At 36.1% G+C, this 6,746-nt stretch overlaps 1 long non-coding RNA gene across 1 annotated transcript; it reads right to left on the bottom strand.

Moving 5' to 3' along the window:
• Nucleotides 1-222: 222 nt before the first annotated feature.
• LOC145011867 (uncharacterized) lies at nt 223-945 on the bottom strand. Its single transcript, XR_013664296.1, has 2 exons — nt 625-945; nt 223-538 (listed from the first exon to the last, which is right to left on the bottom strand). It is a non-coding gene; the product is annotated as an uncharacterized LOC145011867 (long non-coding RNA).
• Nucleotides 946-6,746: the final 5,801 nt, after the last annotated feature.

Raw genomic sequence — 6,746 nt, 5'->3', positions numbered from 1 at the left:
CACTATACCAATCAACTACTACTGTTTTGCATTTTAAGTTACTATCGTTTAATTGCATTCAGTAAGTCACTAAACTTTTTTTAATTAGATCATTAATCTCAGCGTAGTTAAATGCTACTGCATCTATGTAGTGTCCATACGGCGTTGACATGTTCGTTTTTCTTTATTAAACACATTTGTTGTTATTTCGGGCAGATTACCTTGGAGTTTGGCCAATAGTGCTATAGTAACTTGTATGTTTTGCATTAAAAATTGTACATTTCTTGGCAATTCGAAGTGAAAATTTTGATCAAATGCACAAAAATTCAAACACCATATATAACCATTACACAGGATCCAATTCCATTCTAGATTTAGAAGCCGCCCTCGAAATCATCCGATATTTGACTAAAAAACACCCGATAACATGTCCAGCCACCACAAAAACAAAAACGCCAACATTGTACGACATCACACACAACATAATTAGATAAACAAGAGCCATTCGTAGTCCATAAAACGTAGCATGAACCAATCCACCAATGAACGGACTACTTCCCTGCAGCTTGACGACTGGAAAAACTGACAGAAACTCGACAACAATGGTGAGTACAAGAACACAAGCTAAAGCCAGTATGTACATACCTAATTTCCCATTCGGCCACCCATTGATTAACATCACAACGTCTTTGCTCCAGAAGAAACTCATGTGCATCATCACCATGTCATTGCTATCCATGGTGTCGTTATGCATGATCATCTTTGCCATGATCATGAAATATCAATTTATATGGAGAAGATGATGTTATGAAGAGAAGTTTTCTAGTGTTTTTGGGATTTGGGTGTGTTAATAAATTTTTAGAAGTTAGATCAAATCCAATATGTTATATATTGAAAAGTTGAAGAATTCCTCAACAAGTTGTATATATATAAATCGTTGTTTCTTGTTATTTATTATAATTTAATAGTTCGTTGATAGTTGTGGTTTGTGATGTTTACGTAAAAAGTTGGCATGATTTTCGATCAATTATCATTTCCATGTCGAGTTTGCACTCAAGGAAATAAAGATGGTTGCACATGAAAAGTGATGATGTAAATACACTCTTTTTATGTATCAAAACCTCAAGAAAGCAGCCTTTCATGTAATGTTTTCGTGTATGTTACGTAAAACATGATGTTTTGTTGGTTATTTATTTAAAGACATAAGATTATTCTTTGATAATTTCTCAGGTTTATGATTTTCGACAAATATATGTATATATCATCGTAATAATTATTACATTTATTTTGTTGCCGTATAAACGTTATTACTCAGCATGCAATATAGATTTCAAAAAATATGTGTATCTTTAATCGTAACAAAACTGGCCTCATGGTGTTCTTTGACTTGCTTATAGAAAGATTGAACTAACTTAGTTATATGTTATTCCCAATATGTCAAAAGGTTAATTCTAGGAATGTATATCTGGTTGGAACTTGGAAACAAATCAAAATAAAACAGAACACTAGCTGAAATTGAAAAATCAAAATTACCGACTTAAGAAAAGCGAAGCGTTCAGCTGTTCTGAAAAAAAAAAAAAAAAAAAAAAAAAAAAAAAAAAAAAAAAGTGAAGCAATCTAAACTAATCTACACTCCAGTTTTTAGTTTTTACCTGGTTTGGTTACATCTTTCTTATAAATTATAATCCAGCCTAAATCAAACCCAAAATGTATAAGCATTTACCCAAATTTTTTTTATGGGCCATCAAAAAATGATTAAAACAGGTCCACTTGTAGTATACATCCACTAGTTTTATACTACAAAATAATATGTTTTCTATTATAATACATCAATTAATGTTGTCTTTGTTGCCCAACTAAAATTAAAAAAGTCTGACGGTTTACAACCTATAACTAAAATTCTATCCGACTCGTAGGATTCAACACAAAAGACACAATTTTGCCTGAAAGCTACTTAATAATTTTATACATTTGAAACAAACAGATTGATTTTAAATCTAATGATGTGCACCTTTAAATTTTAATGTGGGATTTAGTCTCTCTCTCTCTCTCTCTCTCTCTCTCTCTCTCTCTCTCTCTCTCTCTCTCTCTCTCTCTCTCTCTCTCTCTCTCTCTCTCTCTCTCTCTCTCTCTCTCTCTCTCTCTCTCTCTCTCTCTCAACCACACACACAATTTTCTTACTACTATACTTACCATTCCTTCATATAAATTATCACATTACACACATTATTCCACTCACAAGGAGTACATAAAACAAATTACCCATTAAATATACTCTTATATTTTGTTACCATCATATTCATATTAAATGTTAACATGTGTAATATTTAATGAAATTAATAATATTTTAATATACTTGTCACCGATTAACATGTGTATGAGGATGAATATGAACAAAATATAGGAAGATACATATGAACAAAATATATAAGGATATTTAATTTCTCTCACTTTTTTTTTTTTTTTTTTTTTTTAGTTTCTGTCACACATATATATGAATGCTTTTTATTGAAAAAAATCCATGTGTTTTTTGAATGAAAGAAAATCTATTGAAAAAAAGTCTTATCTCTTTGTTATTTAAATACTCAATGTGATATTATTATTATTATTATTATTATTATTATTATTATTATTATATATGGGTTAAGAGAATACGTGACTATTATATACCCAATATTATATATGGGAAGTGATTCATACACAACGATTTTTTGCTATACACAACAATTGATGCATTATAGAGTTGTACAATACAACACTTTAAAGCACAAATTGTTGTGTACGGAGAAAAAGTGTTGTGTACGAATCAATTCTCATTATATATAGAACCATAAAAAACTATATAGTTTGAACAAAATGCAATCAAATCTCTCTACCATCTTTCTCGCATCCTTTGTTTGAGCTTATGATAAGCTTTGCATACATTTGTTTATGAAGTTTTAAAACTTAAATTTTGCACCAGAAACTGTGTATAATAATATATTGTCAACTACCTGTAAAGACTTCATAATGAAATTTATGTAACATTTAGTTTTAGAATGTTTCTGATCTTGGGATAGCAGACCGTAATTTGATCGAATAAAGGTCTTGAGCTTCAAGGGAATAGAGTTTAGACATTATTGGATGATCTTAATGTTAGTTAAGTGATTTAAGCCCTTAAACTGTGTTTTGAAGCCAATGAATAAAATAGGAAAAGTGATATTTCAGGATTCTTGCATGAATTAATGAATTTATTTTGGTATGTTTTTTAAGTCAAAAGTAATTAAATAAGGTTGTGGGGGTTTTCTATACCTTCGTGTGCATACAAATATAACTGAAAACGGAGTTAGAATGAAGAAGTTATGAGTGTTTGAAGCTGAAGCTGAAAACCAAAAAATCAGAAATTTATCTGAGGAGCGCAGAGCGCCCTTAAAGAGCGTGGGGTGCCCCTGACCCAGTGGGATGCATGATTTTGAACATTTTTGGGGTATTTAAAGGCCATTAACCCTAAGGGTTCGTCATTTCCAACCTCCACCTCTAATGAAACCCTAGCCTCCATCTAAGTGTTTGGATCCCATCCTCTCTCTCCAAAATCCATTTTGGTACTCTTTTAATGTCCATTTGGTACTTTCTTTGGTGGTATTGTGCTTTAGAAGGGATAAAAACAAGAAAGATTGGTCCTTGAATGTAACACCCGGAATCCAGAAGACCAAGAAAGGAAAGGAAACCCCTAAGTCAAAGGGGTCAACTCGTCGAGTCCATGGGTGAACTCGACTAGTCGGAGCGGGTTCTGCATCGAGATTTAAGTGATCGACTCGTCGAGTCAGAGGAACTGACTCGGTGAGTTAGGTATGGGTTGGGAAACCCTAATTTTCGGACTTGGTACCCTATTTAAGCATCATTTCAGGCCTCCACCCCAGCCTCCATCACTCCCTTTACCTACTCTCTAAACCCTAAGCCTCCATTGAAGTGCTCTCAAGCTTCTTTACCATTTTTAGGTGATTTAAAACTAGAAGGAAGAAAGGAACCTTTGGTGATTCAAGAAGGGGCAGTAGATCCAAAGTTGGTGTGATATTTCAGATCATTTGAAGGTATGAAGCTCATACCTTGGCTGTTACTCATTTAGACCCCCTTTCCTAGTTAGATTTTGTCACTTTTGGGCCATTTTCAAGGCCAATCCGAGTATTGTGCCTTTGAGGATAGAGAAGACTTCAGATCTGAGTACTTTTGGGTTCTTGAAGCTTAGAGTTGTTAGCTTTTTCCATACATGGCTCCATTCTATGTCATAGACCACCATTTTTGCTTGGATTTGGTGTTTTAGCTTCATAAACCTTTGCATGCACGTAAAGTTAGCAACTTTACGTATGATGCTGGCTTTAAGAGTCCAGATCTACGATTGGGTAGCAATGGAATGGACTGAAATCGACAGAATGAAAATGATGAAGGTGGACTCGGCGAGTCCGTTCTTGGACTCGGTGAGTCGGGTCAAAACCATAACCTCTTCTGGATGCGAGTTGAGTCAGTGAGTTAAGGCGGTGACCCAGTGGATTGGTCAGAACCAGGACTAGGACTCAGAAGTTGAAGGACTCGATGAGTCGCGGGGTGACTCGGCGAGTCAAGTCGCGATTGTGGGGGATTCTGAATCCATGAACTCGGCGAGTATGGTCAACCTGGAAGATTGACTTTGACCAGGACTTTGACTTTGACTAGGGTGTACTTAGTTTGACTTATGGAGGTCAGTTTGGGACTAAATGTTATATTGATATTGAAGCTCGGGGAGCCATTGGAGTAGCGTTTGGGGAGTTGTCAGATAGCATTCAGAAGAGTATCAATCAGAGCTTCAACAGTACAAGGTGAGTTTTCCCTTTTGTGTGGATGGGTCTATGGCTACAATGTCGGCCCATGTAGAAATAAGTAGGAAGACCCGGGGGTTAGCCCTAGCCACTATATGCTAGTATGATATTCAAGACCAAGGTCTAATGTTAGCGGGAGGGTGCCCAAGTATCGGTTTACATGATAGTTTATGCATGTTGTTTGTGTGATACATATATGTGCCTGGTAGGGAGGTGAGTGTGGGCGAGGTCCCGTATCTCACCAATAGCAGAGGGTGGTCGGTGTTCCATACCTCATTAATAGCATAGCAGGGGCGAGGCCTTAGTAAAGGAATGTAGTAGGGAGTGCTCGGTTTATGTGTTATATGTCATTGTTATATGTAGTATGTGTTCAACGGGCGGGGCCTGGAGACAGGAGGGGCCTAAGAGAAACAGATATGTATCCGAGCAGGGCTTGAAGACAGGCAGGGCCGATGTAGCGGGCGTGGCCCAATATATGCAATATGTGATTATGCAGGGTATGTGGTAGGTTGGGGAACTCACTAAGCTTCGTGCTTATGGTTTTCCGTTTTGGTTTCAGGTACTTCCGGTAGCGGAGGAAAGAGCTCGGGGTGATCGCATGGCACACACCATTGATTAGTCAGCCTGGGATGTTTTACTCTAATAATGAAAATATGTTTTAGAATTAACACTCTGAATTATGTTAGGATTTATTTATGGTTGGACAATTATGATTTAAGTAATGTTTTAAAAGAAATTTTTAGACTGTATTTTTGGGACGTTACATTGAAGCTATGCATTTGAAGTATTTAGCCTCCATTCACCTTTTAGACTCTTGTGAGTTGCAAAGATTCTTGATTTATTGTGTTTCATCATTAGATCTAAGAGTATTTGGTGTTTTGGTCCATTTTAATGAGATTTGGTCCTTTTGTGACTTGTTATATGGAGTTTGAAGAAGTCCATGATCTTTAGTTGATGTTCAAAGTTCAGATATAACTATTTGGTGGAGTAAAGAGCGTATGCTAGAACTCTCTTTACTCCATAAATGAAGAAATTGGGTTTTTGGATATTTCTCAACTTAGGGTTTTAGGTCTTGGAAGTTTGTAGTATTATTATGGATAAAGTTGGAAATTTCATCCATCTTAACATCATGTTGATTTAGATATGAAAGTTGGAGGCTTGGACTTAATGGATTAAGTTGAGGAAGATGCATTCTTCGAATCTTTGGAAACTTTATCCATTATGAAGTTGTTAAGTACCAGTTCCGAAAAGTTAAAGCTTCGACTTAGTGGTTCAGAGCTTAATGGAATAAGTTGTTGGGGGTGTTCAACACGATGCGGTGGAGTGCAAGTCCCACATCTGTTTTATCACCTTGTCGATACAATGTGGTCATGGGGTTGACAACGGCGTGGTGGGTCTAGCATGGACTTTTACCTTTGACCAATTTGACTTTTGGTCAAACTTTGGTAGAATCGAGTACTTGAATAAGAAATGGCCTCGGTTTAGCATTATGTAGATTAGGTTAGTTATTCTTTTGTTGAGGTAGCTGTAGAACTTTTGGTGAATAGTTCAGGTTAGTCATGTCACTTTACTGTGTAGAATGCTTGATTGTCTTTGTGACTTTTGTGTGTATATTAGTTGGGGCCCGTTATGTATGTTTGGTGGGGGGGGGGGGGGCGTTATGCAAGTTTGGGGTTAATTATGCATGTTGGGTGGGGCCCGTTATGTACGTTGGGAGGGGCTCATATTGGTATGTGGTATCTTGGAAAACTCACTACTTTGTGCTTATGGTTTTAAGTTTAAATGTTGTGGGTATTTTACTTTATATTTTGGGGACGTTACCATTTAATACAAAAAACTACAGTGAAAGATTGAAAGTGTTCATTAAAAAAACTAACAAACCTCTTCCCATAACCTATAAAAAAGAACCATGCAAGTATACATATGGTAGGTTTT

Source organism: Lactuca saligna, chromosome 8 (genome assembly GCF_052625555.1).
Source record: "Lactuca saligna cultivar CGN05327 chromosome 8, ASM5262555v1, whole genome shotgun sequence".
NCBI classification, from domain to species: domain Eukaryota; kingdom Viridiplantae; phylum Streptophyta; class Magnoliopsida; order Asterales; family Asteraceae; genus Lactuca; species Lactuca saligna.
The sequence above is the reverse complement of the archived record's forward strand: the minus strand, read 5'-3'. Positions and strand labels throughout refer to the sequence as shown.